This window comes from Propithecus coquereli, unplaced genomic scaffold (assembly GCF_000956105.1).
Source record: "Propithecus coquereli isolate 6110/MARCELLA unplaced genomic scaffold, Pcoq_1.0 Scaffold177, whole genome shotgun sequence".
NCBI lineage: Eukaryota > Metazoa > Chordata > Mammalia > Primates > Indriidae > Propithecus > Propithecus coquereli.
The window spans coordinates 2636156-2650257 of record NW_012142412.1 but is presented as its reverse complement, the minus strand read 5'-3'; positions in this window follow the sequence as shown (position 1 = coordinate 2650257).

The following is a 14102-nucleotide window of genomic DNA, read 5'->3' as shown; positions in this document are numbered from 1 at the left end:
ATAGTGATTGCACTAAACTCCTAGACGGAAGTCCAAAACACGTGCCTCTCTGATAGTCTGCTTAAAGAAATTTGCACAAGTAACAGAAAGGAACACTGCCAAGTTTGTACAGTTAGTGGAGACGACTTCCAGAATTCTCTGTATGTCAGCCTATTGTGCTCGTTTCCCTATGATACAAATATACTACTTTGTCATGCAACAAAACCACATACCAAAAGGGAAGGTCTGAATGACATTCTACTTTGCTAGTTTTCAAATCCCTAAATTACACTTAAGATGAAATTGGTACCAAATACCGCATTTTGATTTGGAAATCTCTAGGTCCTCTCTCTCTCAACACGTCATAAATTCCATTTAGCATCTTAAATCACCAATTACAATAGGCTTTGACATTTAATTTGCTTATTTTTTAAAACACACACCCTCACATATAACCCCCTAAACAAATAAGAATAAAAATAGGATTATGTGCTAAATTATAATGGCTGTTATTCTAAGAAGCTGAATATCATTATATCAAAATTCCCCATAGCTGATTTTTTTAAAGCCATTTCTTCATTTTTTTGACACTACATCTGGCACAATGAATACAGATGATCATGTGTTTATATATCTGTCTAACTGCCTTTCCCAAACACAGCCAGATGGAGTCTTTCAGAATCAAATTAATTTCAGATTAATTCACTCTGGACCCACTCCAGTTTCATGACTCTTTGCTTTGAGGCACCAACCAAATTGATGTGAAGTCATCAACTTGAAAGAGCACAGGTTCCTCGACATCAAGGGGAAGAAAAAAATAGCACAACTCTGTGGCAACTTCCCCTGCCCAAAAAGAAATCCATTCAGGTATCACAAGCTGCCGGTTCAAGCACTGATCAACATTTCACAGTGTCAAAATCACCCAGGAAGAATTTCTTTTTGGATCCAAATAAGATCATGGTTAATTTTACATCCAATATTCACAATGCCTTGAGATGAGATGATTCCAGTAAAAATTAGTGTCCTCATTAGTAACACCAGAACCAAGGATGTGATGGTAAATTTGTCACATAAGCAGAGTCAGGTTTGACCTGTGACACAAGAGAGTTAATTCTAAACACACAAAGTGCATATTCTCTGTCTTTAGCTGTAGCTACTTAAGTAAGTATAAACAAACGTAGCCAGGCTTTGCATGCTGTCAATCTTGGTGGATGCCTTTATTATCGTACTTGTTTCAATTGCAATTTGGGTTTCCATGGAGACACAACAGTCAGCTCTAGAAAATTATAAGATAAATGTCAGGCGGTGATAACGGTGTTAATGAAGCTTCGGTGACAAGCAGCTCTGTGCTTCAAATAATAAGCCTATTTTCCATTAGCATATGTATAACCTGTCAAAAAAAAAAAACCTGGAAGAGAATATCAAAAATTAAATATCTATCTATCTATATTTAAGAGAGATAGAGGGGAAAGACCCCTCTAGAATGGCCTAAATTTGGTAGGTCAACCCAAACCAAAAAAAATTGCTAGTTTCTTGGGAAAATTAGGCACCAGTCATGGCTCTAAATGATGCTTTAGCTGACATTCAGAAATGCCTGACTTCATCCAGTCATGGAATTTTTTTGTACAATGTGGTCCAGGTTATCCGTTTTTGTTTCTGGAAGCTAAGAGCTCAACTCACTCAGTGTGACCAGGGCGTATTATGAGCTTCAGACATCAATGCCACGACCAACCTCATGGTACCTGGACTGATGCACCCACGGCCTCCCCTCTGCTCTAGGTTGCTGGATAACTCTAATTGGATTGCCAGAATCGAGAACCACCCTTGACTATCCTATGGCCAAACATGTGCCATTGAAAATCCAGCAGGACAGAGAAACTGGTAGCTTTGAGTTATGTAAGTTTGATGCATTTGGAAGACACGGGTTGAGACTACGGAATTGTGAACTACAGCACAGCTCAAGGGAAGATTCTACAAAAAGAAACTGAAGGAAAACATGGATTTCCTTTTTTGGGAGGAAAGATGATTAAGGAATGGAACACAATTTTATGTTTTGTTCAAGAACATCCTTTAGGATCCTTAGTTAAAAGGTTAAATCACGGTAAGTTAAAAATAAATTAAAAGGGTGATAATTCTGCAAGTCAAAGTCTCTCCAAAATGACAAAAGACAGACCTGCACATATTAGCTGCCTCCGCACAGTTAATGCTACTTGACCTTGCCAGGGTCTCATTATTTCATTCATTCCTCCCTATTTTTTCCTTTCACTTAAGAACCGTTACAGAGAATCTACTCTGTACCAGGCACTGTGTTCAGAACACAATGGTGACCACCACATTGTCACTGTCCTAAATTTCTTACTGTTTAGTAGTTTGCACAACCTAACGTTCAAAGTCTTAAACAAGGTGTCATGGTGTTCTTTTCTTTCTCTCTAAAGTTTGGTTCACTGTGAAGTGACTTACACGAGTATGTCTTTCTGGGGCAAGGTAACTCTTTTGGCTACAATTCTACACTGTGAATAGCTGAAGTCCTCTCCTACTCACTTATTACTACATTTTCTTTCTTTCTTTTTTTTTTTTTTTTTAAAGACAGGGTCTCACTATGTTGCCCAGGCTGGCTTCAAACTCCTGGGCTCAAGCAATCCTCCTACCTCAATCGGGATTACAGGCATGCACTATGCCCAGCTCTCATTACCACTCTTGACTCCTTTCTTCCAACTCCAATCTTCAAGAGGAAAATTAACTGGAGTCAAACCCAAGGTCTAAGATGTAACTGGGCCACATTGCTAGGGGGAGAAATTTCAGTGGAGCTTTGGAAGAAAGTAAAAGTTCTTGTTCCCCATAAAGCATTTTTGTTTTCTCTTTAGGATGCTCTCTTATAATTCCATATGGCTTCTGCAGATTGTCCGGGGGCTGCCTCCTACTTAGAGGGGTGAGTACTTCCCCCATGCTAACAAGATTTGGCATGACCAGAGTGAGATTCAGGGGCAAGTGGGAAAAGAATGAATGGCTTAAATAAGATGCTCTCGTTTTTAGAAGAAAGAATATACTACTTTTTCTTAAGGGCCCTTACTTAGATTCTTTTCTCTCTGACTCAATCCACCATGAGATGTAGAGACCTGGGGACTCAAGTTAGGGTTTGGTTCAAAAGCAGCAGCCTCAGTTCTCTCTTTAGTTTAAGTCTAAAATGATATTTTGGGTCTCTCGAAGCCTATCTGGCTCTCCAGAGCCATAGGCTGTATGTACACTGTGGCTCACAGCCACATGTAGGGTTCCCTGTGCATAATTCCTGCTACGTGTGCAGGAGTGGTAAGCTGAGAAAGGTCACTAGAGTTCACAATCCTGTTCACCTCACTCAACTACAGGAATTAACATAGCCTTGCCATTAGGCAAAATACAACACAAAACAACCCCCTAACTATCAACAATGAGAGAAGCCTATCAAATCAGCACTTACTCTCACAACCCCTGGTCTCTTTTCCTGTTATCCCACCCGTGGAAAAGGTACAGAAGAAAAAAAACTATTCAAGCGCACACAAAACCCAACATGCCACCAATAAGTTTCCTTAATGGGGCCAAAGTAATCTCAATCTAGGGAAGAGTTATTAGGATTAAATTTAATAACTCAATTTGGACTATGGGACTTGAGGTGGAGAACTTTCAGTTGTAAATTAAGGCCAAATACTATGTTACTAAAAACTGGGTGAGGAAAACAGCTGTGGTCATGGAAACAAAAAGGTTATATAGGGCTTGCCTTTTTCACAAACAACTCTAATCAATTAGAGAGCCCCCCCCTTTTATTTTTTTTTTTTTTTTTTTTTTACTAATACTCTTTATTTACTTTTGCTCCCGTTAAAACTTTTCATGATCTCACAACATTCTTGAAAGGTGTTGGGGAGTCGAATCCCAAAACTGAAAAGTCACCTGCAATTACTATGGTCGGTATTTTTAAACTATTGAAATAATTGTGGTTATTTTTAACAGCAGCACAAAGCATATTACTATAGTCCTTTAATGTTAAAATGAAATCTCTGAACTGGGGCAACCAAAATTACAAGCACAATTTTCCTGAATGGACAATATTTGCTACAAAGACTCCTTGAAGAGAAGGGAGCTCTACGAGTGGGAAGTAAATAGATTATCACTGAGGTATTACAGCTTGAAAAGTAAGCTTCGAAGTGAAAGCTGACGACGAATGGCTACCTAGGTTTTCTGTTTTCTTCTTCTTGTTGAATGTGCAGAGGTCTGATGGGAATGCACAGAGGCAGCTCACACTGCTGACCGGAACAGGGGAGGAAGTGTGGACCACTACTGGCAAAGCAACAACCTCCACTGGGAAAGGCATCAAAACCATCCTTTAGATTTTACGTTTGTGCGACTGTTTCTACAGACAATTTTACTGTGAACAATCCAATCGAATAAACTGAAGTGGAATTCCCACATCAACAAAGTTATTAAAATACTACCATAATATGAAAGAAGTCTTTCCAAAACCATGTGGAACAGATACTAAGTTCCTCTGGGATTTGGGATACAGGGTTCATGTTTATGCTGGAATGGGTGTCACAAAGTATTAATAACTATGCCAAAACAATAAAGATTATAAACCACAAAAAGTGTGATACCTTGTGCTCTCGCCTTCAGCTCCATGTTTTCTACGAAAATCACGATGTTTCCCCCCTGACAGGACTGACTGAGGGAAAACAAAACTACTTGGAAAGATTTATGTCTTACGTTACTCAAAACAGTGAAACAGAAACATTACTGATGTTGAAAACTGAAAACTCATCAAGGACAGGATAATACAAAAATATTAAAAACAACTCCAATTGCAATGAAAACGATTTTAATTCCCCGCACAGGGTCAGACTGTATCAATTTTGGAAACGGCTTTTCCTCTGGGAAATTTAACTGTGTGAGCTTTTCTGTGTCCATAGTATTGTGAATATATTTAACAGCAGAAAGGCACTAGGATTTTTGGGGATCAGCTGACAAGAGACTATACCTGAATGAATGAATACCTGCAGACAGGGTGCATTTGCATCGAGGGAGAACGCAAGATGACTTCCTAATTACGTACCTATGACCATACACAGCCTTTGAAATCAGCTTGCTTTTGAGGCCTCCGTACAGAGTTTTCACTAAAACCCACACAATCACGGACAACTTAGCAACGTTCCACCTCAGCACGCAGGGCACGAGTGGGGCCAAAGAAAGGCGGTGAGAACTGGGCGTGGGAAGATGTAGAAACACTACAAACACCAGAAGTGTCCTGAAGCCACATTCAGCAAGTGCAAAGCCTCAGGTTTACTTCGGACATTGCTTCTGGAAATCCCACCACCTCTGGCTAGGAAGTTCATATTCACGTGCAGTGTTTACACAAAGGACGACTTCTTCAGGAATTTTCACCTCGATGACATAAAATATAAAGATCGATGGATTCAGCTGCGTGGGAAAATAACATTGTATCAGCTGACGAAGGCAGGCGATCTCGGCAACACACGTATCAGTAATTTAGGCGTGGGTGGCAGGGACTGGGCTTCAGTCAGCAGGAGGTTGCTCTCCTAAATGGGTTATACTCATGATAAATAGTTCTAGCTGGGAGGCAGTTCCCCTGTAAACCCAGAGTGATGAGATTTACTGGGCAATTTTTAATTCACTAACTGGCCATTATTGACAGGTTACGACGCTTGTTTTGGGGTTGTTTCTTTTCTTTTCCTTTTTTTTTTTTTTTTTCGGTTGTTGCTAGTTTTTAAGACCACAGTCGATGACAAGGGCAACTAGCTTGGCTGGCTGGAGTGAGATGTTGCTCTTTTTTCCCCCTTAATTAACAAAAACATCCAAAACCCTGACAGAGAAGAAAAATGGTGAAATAAATTATAGAGCCACTTATGTATGAAACCATACATTATTTAAAACTACTCTAAATGGGTCCTTAATCTAAATAAAGATGGTCATTTTGGGAGTCAAGCATCTCAAGAACGAGAAAGGACACAGTGTTATTCTGACCCGAGATATGAAAGGTGGATTTCTGTGCCGGCAGCCCGCCGGGGAGCATCAGACCGCCCTTGACTTGTATTAAAAACCCATGTATGTCTCTAACACTAGATGAGTCTCAGCTTCAATTATTTACAGCCCTGCATTTCTGTAGGTTAAAGATAGGAGAAAGAAGCATATTGGACAAAATTCATTTCTAATATTTACACTTGGCCTCTTCCAGACCAGTCAGCAAAAGCAACGCCTTCCGTTCCGCACTGTGTACAGGAAAGCAAGGACTGCCTTCGCCAAAATCTGAATAATGAGCAACACAGGACAGCTCGGAGTTCCCACTGTTGCTAAAAATACTGATTTTAGTACGGTTGGAATACCTTTTACTCTACCAATTTTAATACAAGGGACCTTGATGTACACAGTTATGAAAAATAAGGAGCCCCTTCCTTATTAAACCAAGTCCTCACTGTGTAAGAGCCACTTTTATTGCTGTTCAACTTGCACAAATAAAAATGCACACTTTTTTGTGGAGAGGGGGAAGCTCTCAGCTAGTGCTAAGCTCTAGTACTCTTTTAACATAAAATCTGTTTCAACTTATGTATACGATTTCACTTAACGCCTTCAGGCCAATCCTCATTCTGATGTGTGGCTCTCTAGGGGACAGAGAAGCCTCTCTGCTGCCACTGTGCCACCCGCCTCCTGCTGGGAGGAAGGAAATCATGCCTTGTGTGTGAGCCCAGGCAGGGCTCTGTTTGGCAGTTGTACAGACCTGTGGTCAGGTGTTCACAAAAACAGATTTTCAAGTGACACAGTAATATGAAATCTCAACTCTATGTCATGGAGATAATTGTACCGAGAACAATTTCCTCCTAACAAAAGCAGCAAACCATGATTATATATGTTTCTATAACTCATATTCTACATTCGACACAAGAGAAATTCACTTGCCTTGCAAATACTGCCATGTGATTATGAAACACTGAACCCAGTCATTTTAATAGGCTTACCCTACTTACCAAAAGCATCCTGGTTTATATGCAGAGAAGCCACACTCGAAAAGCTTATGGGGACAAGCTCTGCACAGCTATCTTATTTTTTAATGACTACAGAAGCTCTTGGGGCTCATCACATGAAAAGAAACAAAAAAGCAGGGAAGTAGCACTGGTTTTTAATTACTTCCTCCTCTGGATCTAACCATCTTAAAACAGGAGTTCTTGAAATACTTAGAAACAAATGAAAATGCAGCCTATTTGACTTGTCCAGCCACTAGTTTTCTGAGGATACCACTACTGCTAGCATCATGGTTTGTAACTGAGAAATCACGCAAGGCCAGAGCAAATGAAAAGTTGTGATTCCTCTCCTCAAAGTATCGTCCTTCACAAAAACTAAAACTGGAAAATCTCAAGTAGTAGTTTCTCTGGAATCCATTCACCTCCTTTTCATTCTCATGGTCACCCTGCTGTGTGTCTTTGTGTCTAAGCAGGAGAGCCCAGTACATATAAGGGGTGGGTGGGTAGGTGGATGGAGAGATTGAGCAGATAAATAAACAGGATGCAGTAATCTGTCTCTTAGTTCAGGCACTGATCTAATTCTAATGACTTCTAGTAATTTTTATTAGGGCATCATGCAATCTGAATATCAATTTGGATAACTACATTTACCAAATCAGCTCCATCCTCTTCTTTCAAATAAACACATCCGTTCTGATCTCATTCTGTCATCACGTGCCATGGCCTTGGGCTGGCTGCCAAACTGCCTTATTTTTCACCTAAGCGATATCGGGGCTCAGAAAAAGGTAACACTCTGTGGATAAACACACTTAGGATGTGGCTGAGGGTTGCAAATGAAAGATGAGTTCTCTGATGACATGGGGAGTCAAGGTGCCTCTGGCCCCAGAGGGGAAGAATCCTGAAAAGACCTCTTAGATTGTAAGAGAGATTCCATTATTTAAGAACGTGGATAGTAACAATTCACAAATAAGGCGTGTGAGCATTTGGCCATCAGGGAATGATGGAATGTGGCTTAGTGATCCAACCACATTCTTCTCCAATTCACTTCGCGTGTAATTTCCTCCAACCAGCTAAGGATGAATCAGTAGATAACAAAACCCACATAAGGAATAATAATAAAGTGGGAAAGGAAAACAAAGTTTCTTGTTTAGATTTTAACAAAAATATTTCCTCCCTCTTATTATGCAAGTTTGGTTTTATTATGAAAGCTATGTGTATTCCTTGCTTTGTTCATTTTATTTTGTAGAATACATATAGAGACACGGATACATTCCCTGCGTTTTTAAAAAGATACCCTGGTAAAAGCTTAATTACACATTGGGAACTTTTGGGAAAACCTCTTAGGAGTATGTGTAAAGTACTGCTGATGAGGTACCATTATTTAAATCATTCATTCATTCATAAAATACTATGAAATATTCCTAGGAAGTGTAATAAATGGAAAAGAGGGAGGGTTTTGATGCTAGACAGACCCAAGTTCCCAAATCCTGGCTCTGCAGCTTTCCTGCTATGCAATCCCGGGTGAGGCTCACAGAGTCCCATACCCTTTAGATGCAGACTGAGTACAATGAGGCCTTTCTGTGCTGTTTTAAGGATTTAATAAGACATTGCACCTAACAGCCCATGGAAAGAGTACAGGTATTCTCATCCAATTTTACGAAAAGTACTATCAATAAAATGGAAAAAATGTATACATAAATTAGGAATAATTGTTTCTCATACAAAGTAATATATAAAATCCACATTTTACACAGAAATGACACGGCCTAACATGATCCCAAGCACCCAGAATGCTTAAAAAAAAAAAAAAAAAAAAAAAAAAGCTTAATATTGATAACGATGCTAAAGGAAGAAAAATAAATTAAGCCACTTCTTGTTTACTACAGAGGCCTGGCTGGATCTTCTCCACCCCATCTGGTTTATCTGTGGTTGTTCCACATTTGGGTAGAGGGGAGTTCCCCGTTTCTGATCTCTGAGTCCCCTGCAGCTCCCTTCCCCTCTCCGCTTCCTGCTGTCAGCACCCCCACCCGCTTTCAGTAGCCGACTTGAGAACACAGATTTCCCAGAGCAATTCTATCCTTTAATATCTCCACCCCACCGACTGGCTCTGCGCACACAGTTTTACCTGATTCTCATATTAAATGTAATCGCTCACCAGGCAATCATGTTTTCAAACGTGGGAGTCCTACATGCAACCTGCCATTATCTGCTTGGTCAGCACAAAACGCATTTCAGAGCCGCTCATGAATCCTGATGCTCCCGCAGACCCGTCGGAAGCTCAGCTGGCTCTTACAATGACACATAAAAGTATCTCTGCCACACAGATGCCCGAGACTCATTTACAGGGCAATTACAAAACTTGAGCAGCGGCAGTGTTTTACATTTGTTCTGTTTTGTATTTTTAGCCCGGGCTTTTCCCTTTCACGGATTATGGTAAATACAACATTTGCTTCCAGAATGTGGGACTTGCTGGGATCATAAAGGAAAGTGCATAACAAGCAGATTACCTTTGGCTACTGCATTACAGGGACGAAGACAGTTACGGTAAGTGGCTGGATTTAGTCGTATTCAAATTCTATTAAGCTGCCTTGCCTTCCACGTACAAATAAACAAGAGAGTCCTAGTGCTTCAGTGTATTTTCAACTCCCCACTGCCCAACCAGGGCTTCACTTGGGGTGCTTTAAAAAAAAAAAATACAGTCTGTTTTTCTGTAAGTTTGTTCCTGGAGTTTCCTTCCTTCATTTAACATGTTATAATCTGCTTTCCCAACATCAGGTCAACACAGGAGTCTGGGAGAGCAAAGTTAAAATAAGCACTATAATTCTCCTGGAAACTACATTTTATAGAACCATACAGTAAACATTTTGCCTGTAGCACTCACTGTGTTTCATCCTGAGATGACATTCCTTAGGACTTTATATCCCGTGACTAAATCTACTAATACAACATCGAACTACTATTTGTATATTTTGCCTAGTCGTCCAACTACACAAATTACCATAAGCATTAGGGACAGGTTGTTTTTTTCCCTTCTCACTTACAAGCCTACTGCTTTTCTGACCTTGCCATAAATTAGCGAGATACTGAGTTGTAAATGTAGAGCTGCAAATGTCTTTCACAGGCAATTACTGTGAAACTTTGTTCCGACATTACGAAATCTGGCATTTTCACTAGATAATGTCCATATTAAGCACACCAACCAGAGGAATAGAGAATGAGCCTGAAAAAGGAAAGAAAATGTAACACGTGGCAAGGTACGAGCTGCAGAAATGCCGCAAGTCGCTTTCTTGGCCTATGGAGTGACGCCACTGACATATGGCCGTGCTGGGAATGTATTATATTATTTAAAGAGCTGTCTCCTGACGTCTATGCATGTTATTTCATAGTTCCTCTTTTTTGAGGAATAAGGTAAAGACATTTTACCACTCTGAAAAATTTTTTCAAAAAGTCAAGCGCAGCCTTTGAAGAGAAATGTATTTTAATAAAAGATGACAATAAATGCAAAAATATGTCTAGAGACTTCCTAATGTAAATGTTTGGTCAAGCACATAAAAGGTTAATGCAAGGTCTAGACTAAGACTGGTGCCTTTGGTAGGGATTTTGAAATGAGGGAATAAACAACATAAAATATTGCAGGGCATGTTAAACCATGTGGGAGCCTGAAGTTATCAAGGTGAGGTATGCAAGAGATTACAAGTAAAGGAAGAGGAGAAAAAATGGCATGCATATGAGAAAACATCCAATTAATTCCTCTGGGGTGAAAATCATTCAAAATGCAGATACCCTAATGCTGATGAAGGCCTGTGGGGTAGGCAAGCCAGACCAAAACGTAACTTGAAGTGAAAAGAAGCACAAGTGAGGAAACCTTAAGCCGCAATGGCAGAGTCCCCAAGACCCTGAAACCAAGTGAATGGGTCTCCTACAAGTCTCTAGTGTGGGACCCGAAACCAAGTGAATGGGTCTCCTACAAGTCTCTAGTGTGGGACCCGAAACCAAGTGAATGGGTCTCTTACAAGTCTCTAGTGCATTTCAAGAGTTTGCAGATTTTCAACACATCTGAATCATGATGATTGAAGAACAAAATATTTCATTGAACCAGATGTTAGGATTATGAAGAGGTGACACGAAGAAGATGGGTGAGAACTGATGGGCTAAGGGGAAACATCTTCGCCATCTCAAATACCGAAGGGGTGTGGGACGGAAGAGTACCAATTACAGGACGCAAAGGACAAAACAGCAAGAAAGGAAGCAGCACAGGGGAAGTGAGTTCTCCCACGGGAGGGCAGGCACACCTTGGCTCTGCTAGGATCTCTTCCTAACTACCTGACCTTACACCTCACCTGCTCATTCATTCCACACACCACTGCCGAGTTCCTTTTTCTAACTACAGGTAAGAGCATGTCTCAGCTCCTGTGGACACTACTCTCTTTAGGATAGCCCATCTAATTTTAGTCTTCACTCTCAAGTTGTTCTTCACCATTGAATCCAACTGCTAATTCCAGTTTTTTCCCTATTTCCCCTACAAGAACCCCCAGGCGCAAACTCTTACAGCCCGTTGTCTGCCTCTGGATATTTTACTTCTGCACTTAGAATTAGCTTCCTAATTAGAATGGGCTGCCATCAAGAAACAGAGTATCATTCAAGATATAGACAGTGATCAATTCTTCTCCAAACTCACCACATACTTCTTGTCTACATAAGGCATCTGATGAGTAATCACATTTTATACAATCTTACATATTTTCATTTTATACAGTTACCTAATTACGGTATTGTAACAGGTGGGACAGTATGGTGCAGGGGGGGCATGATCTCATGCCTAGAAGTCCAAAGGCCTTGTTTGGACTTGTATCTCCACTACTTGTAAAGATGGCTACAGAACATGGCTTCCTCTGGGCTATAATTATTTGTTAATAAAATGTCAGCTGTAATGTGATAGATCACGGCTGTTTTAAGGATTAAAAGAGACACTGTATGTGAAAGTACTCTGCATGCTATTAAAACACTACATACTATACATTATGTTTTTATCTTTCTTCCTAACTAGACTCTACATGTCTTGAGGACAGGAATCAGGTCTAACAGTAATTTCAATTCTCAAGGCACAGCACGTGGAATAGGAACTAAATAAATACACAATGACTGATTATTCTGCACTTCAAAGTTAACGGCAAAGGGCTCGAGAAGTCAAGGCTGTTGTTTTTTGTATTCCTCCCCACTCCAGGGTTGTCGAGTCTAGACCACATTAATGCATTTTCCACGTGGCTCCCAGAGGTATCTTCTAAGAATGTAAATAGGCCTCTGTTGCTCCAGCTCCTTCAGATCTTTTAAAGCTCCTTTAGATAGTCTTTGAACTTTTCAGAATGATCAAGACATTTTAGGAGCTGGCCTGTGGCTGATTCTGTGGCCTTGGTCTTACCACACTATCTCCCTCAAAGTCTCTGCTCCGTACCGGCCCGGCCACTGGCCCCCGAATGCTCCTAACTCACCTTTCCACTGACCTCCAGTGTGGGGCTGCCCCTCGCCCCCACCCATTTAGCCCAATCCTACTTGACTTCAAAACACTTCTCTGGGAGCTCTTCTCCTCCATCCCGTAACTCTAGCACAGGTTAGGAAGCACCATGCTAATGAGACCACAGCTCCACATGTATCACTTAGACAAAGGGGATAAGCATTCAGATTTTCCTTCCCAGAGCCTAGCACAGTGCTTGGGACATGAGGAGTGTTCAGAAACGTGTACTGAATGACTCTATGAATAAATGGAAAAAAGTCAGCAACTCTATTTGTAATACAAATAAGTGACAAGCATTATTTCAGAAAGTTATTATCATTTAGCAAATGTGAGGACATTAAATCTCAAACAGCTGAATTTATAAGGGCCAAAGGCAAATAGAATTCAGCATTTTGTAAACTTTTCTTCAACATACCAAATTTTGGTTTATGATGAAAAATTTATGTGGTCATAAAAGTGCAGTGAGTCTTGTCAAAGCAAATACAACCACCAAGAAAGAAAAAAACTACAAGAAGTGGATGAATGGGGGACTATTCCGCACCCACAGCGTTTCATAAAGCAGCATACTGGATAGTTGAAACAGCCACTTCAACATCGAAAGATGAAGTCTAATAGAATTCCTGTCCTTTGGGTACATACAACAAGGGCAGAGTGAAAACATGCCAACTAGATTACTTTGAAGGCAAGTTTAGTACTAGAGATGTCTATCTTAGTTTTACTTCAACTGAAATCCCAGGAAATTGCTTCTGACTTTAACCTCCTAGAAAATAATGCAGATGAGACATCAAAGATGGCTAAGCCTACACTATTCACAGTGGAGACGAGAAGGGAATCAAGCAGAGAGGCAGAATTGGGGGGTTTGTTGGTATGACTTAGGGGTGTTTGCTGAACAAAACTGAATGATGAGGCCTGCTTTAGGGTCCTGGGAATGGAAAGTAGGGTAAAGAACAGGTATTTGCACAACTAGAATTTGGAACACAAATAAGGCAAGTAATCAGATTGGGGGAAGGGAGGGAGAAGAAAGAGTTAGAGATTTTATAGGTTTTACCTAAAGGAGCTACTAGACTAATGGTGGGAAGACATATTAATGTATGTTGATTGCACTGAAATAACTCGCAAGCTTGGATGATAACAACTTCTTCCCTGTTTCATTTTTACATTAAATAAACCCCACAATCTACATGAAAGTTTCACCTCAAAAAGCAACTGAAATATTTATAACAAAACATTAATATGGCCTCTTTTAGCAGATAATGTCATCAATACTAATGCAAGGTTTTTTAGTCATTTAAAAATATTTCTCAAAAAGTAGATCACGGGATCACAAATAATCCTGAATTTTAACAGGTTTTCCTTTGTCCCTCTTTATAAACTATTTAAAATTATATTTTGCAAAAATAAACCTTCCTGCACTGTAATTTTTTAATTTAGAAATTTAAATTTACAACTCAAGTGTGATGATTCATAAAAAAACATTAATATGGCCTCTTTTAGCAGATAATGTCATCAATACTAATGCAAGGTTTTTTAGTCATTTAAAAATATTTCTCAAAAAGTAGATCAAGGGATCACAAATAATCCTGAATTTTAACAGGTTTTCCTTTGTCCCTCTT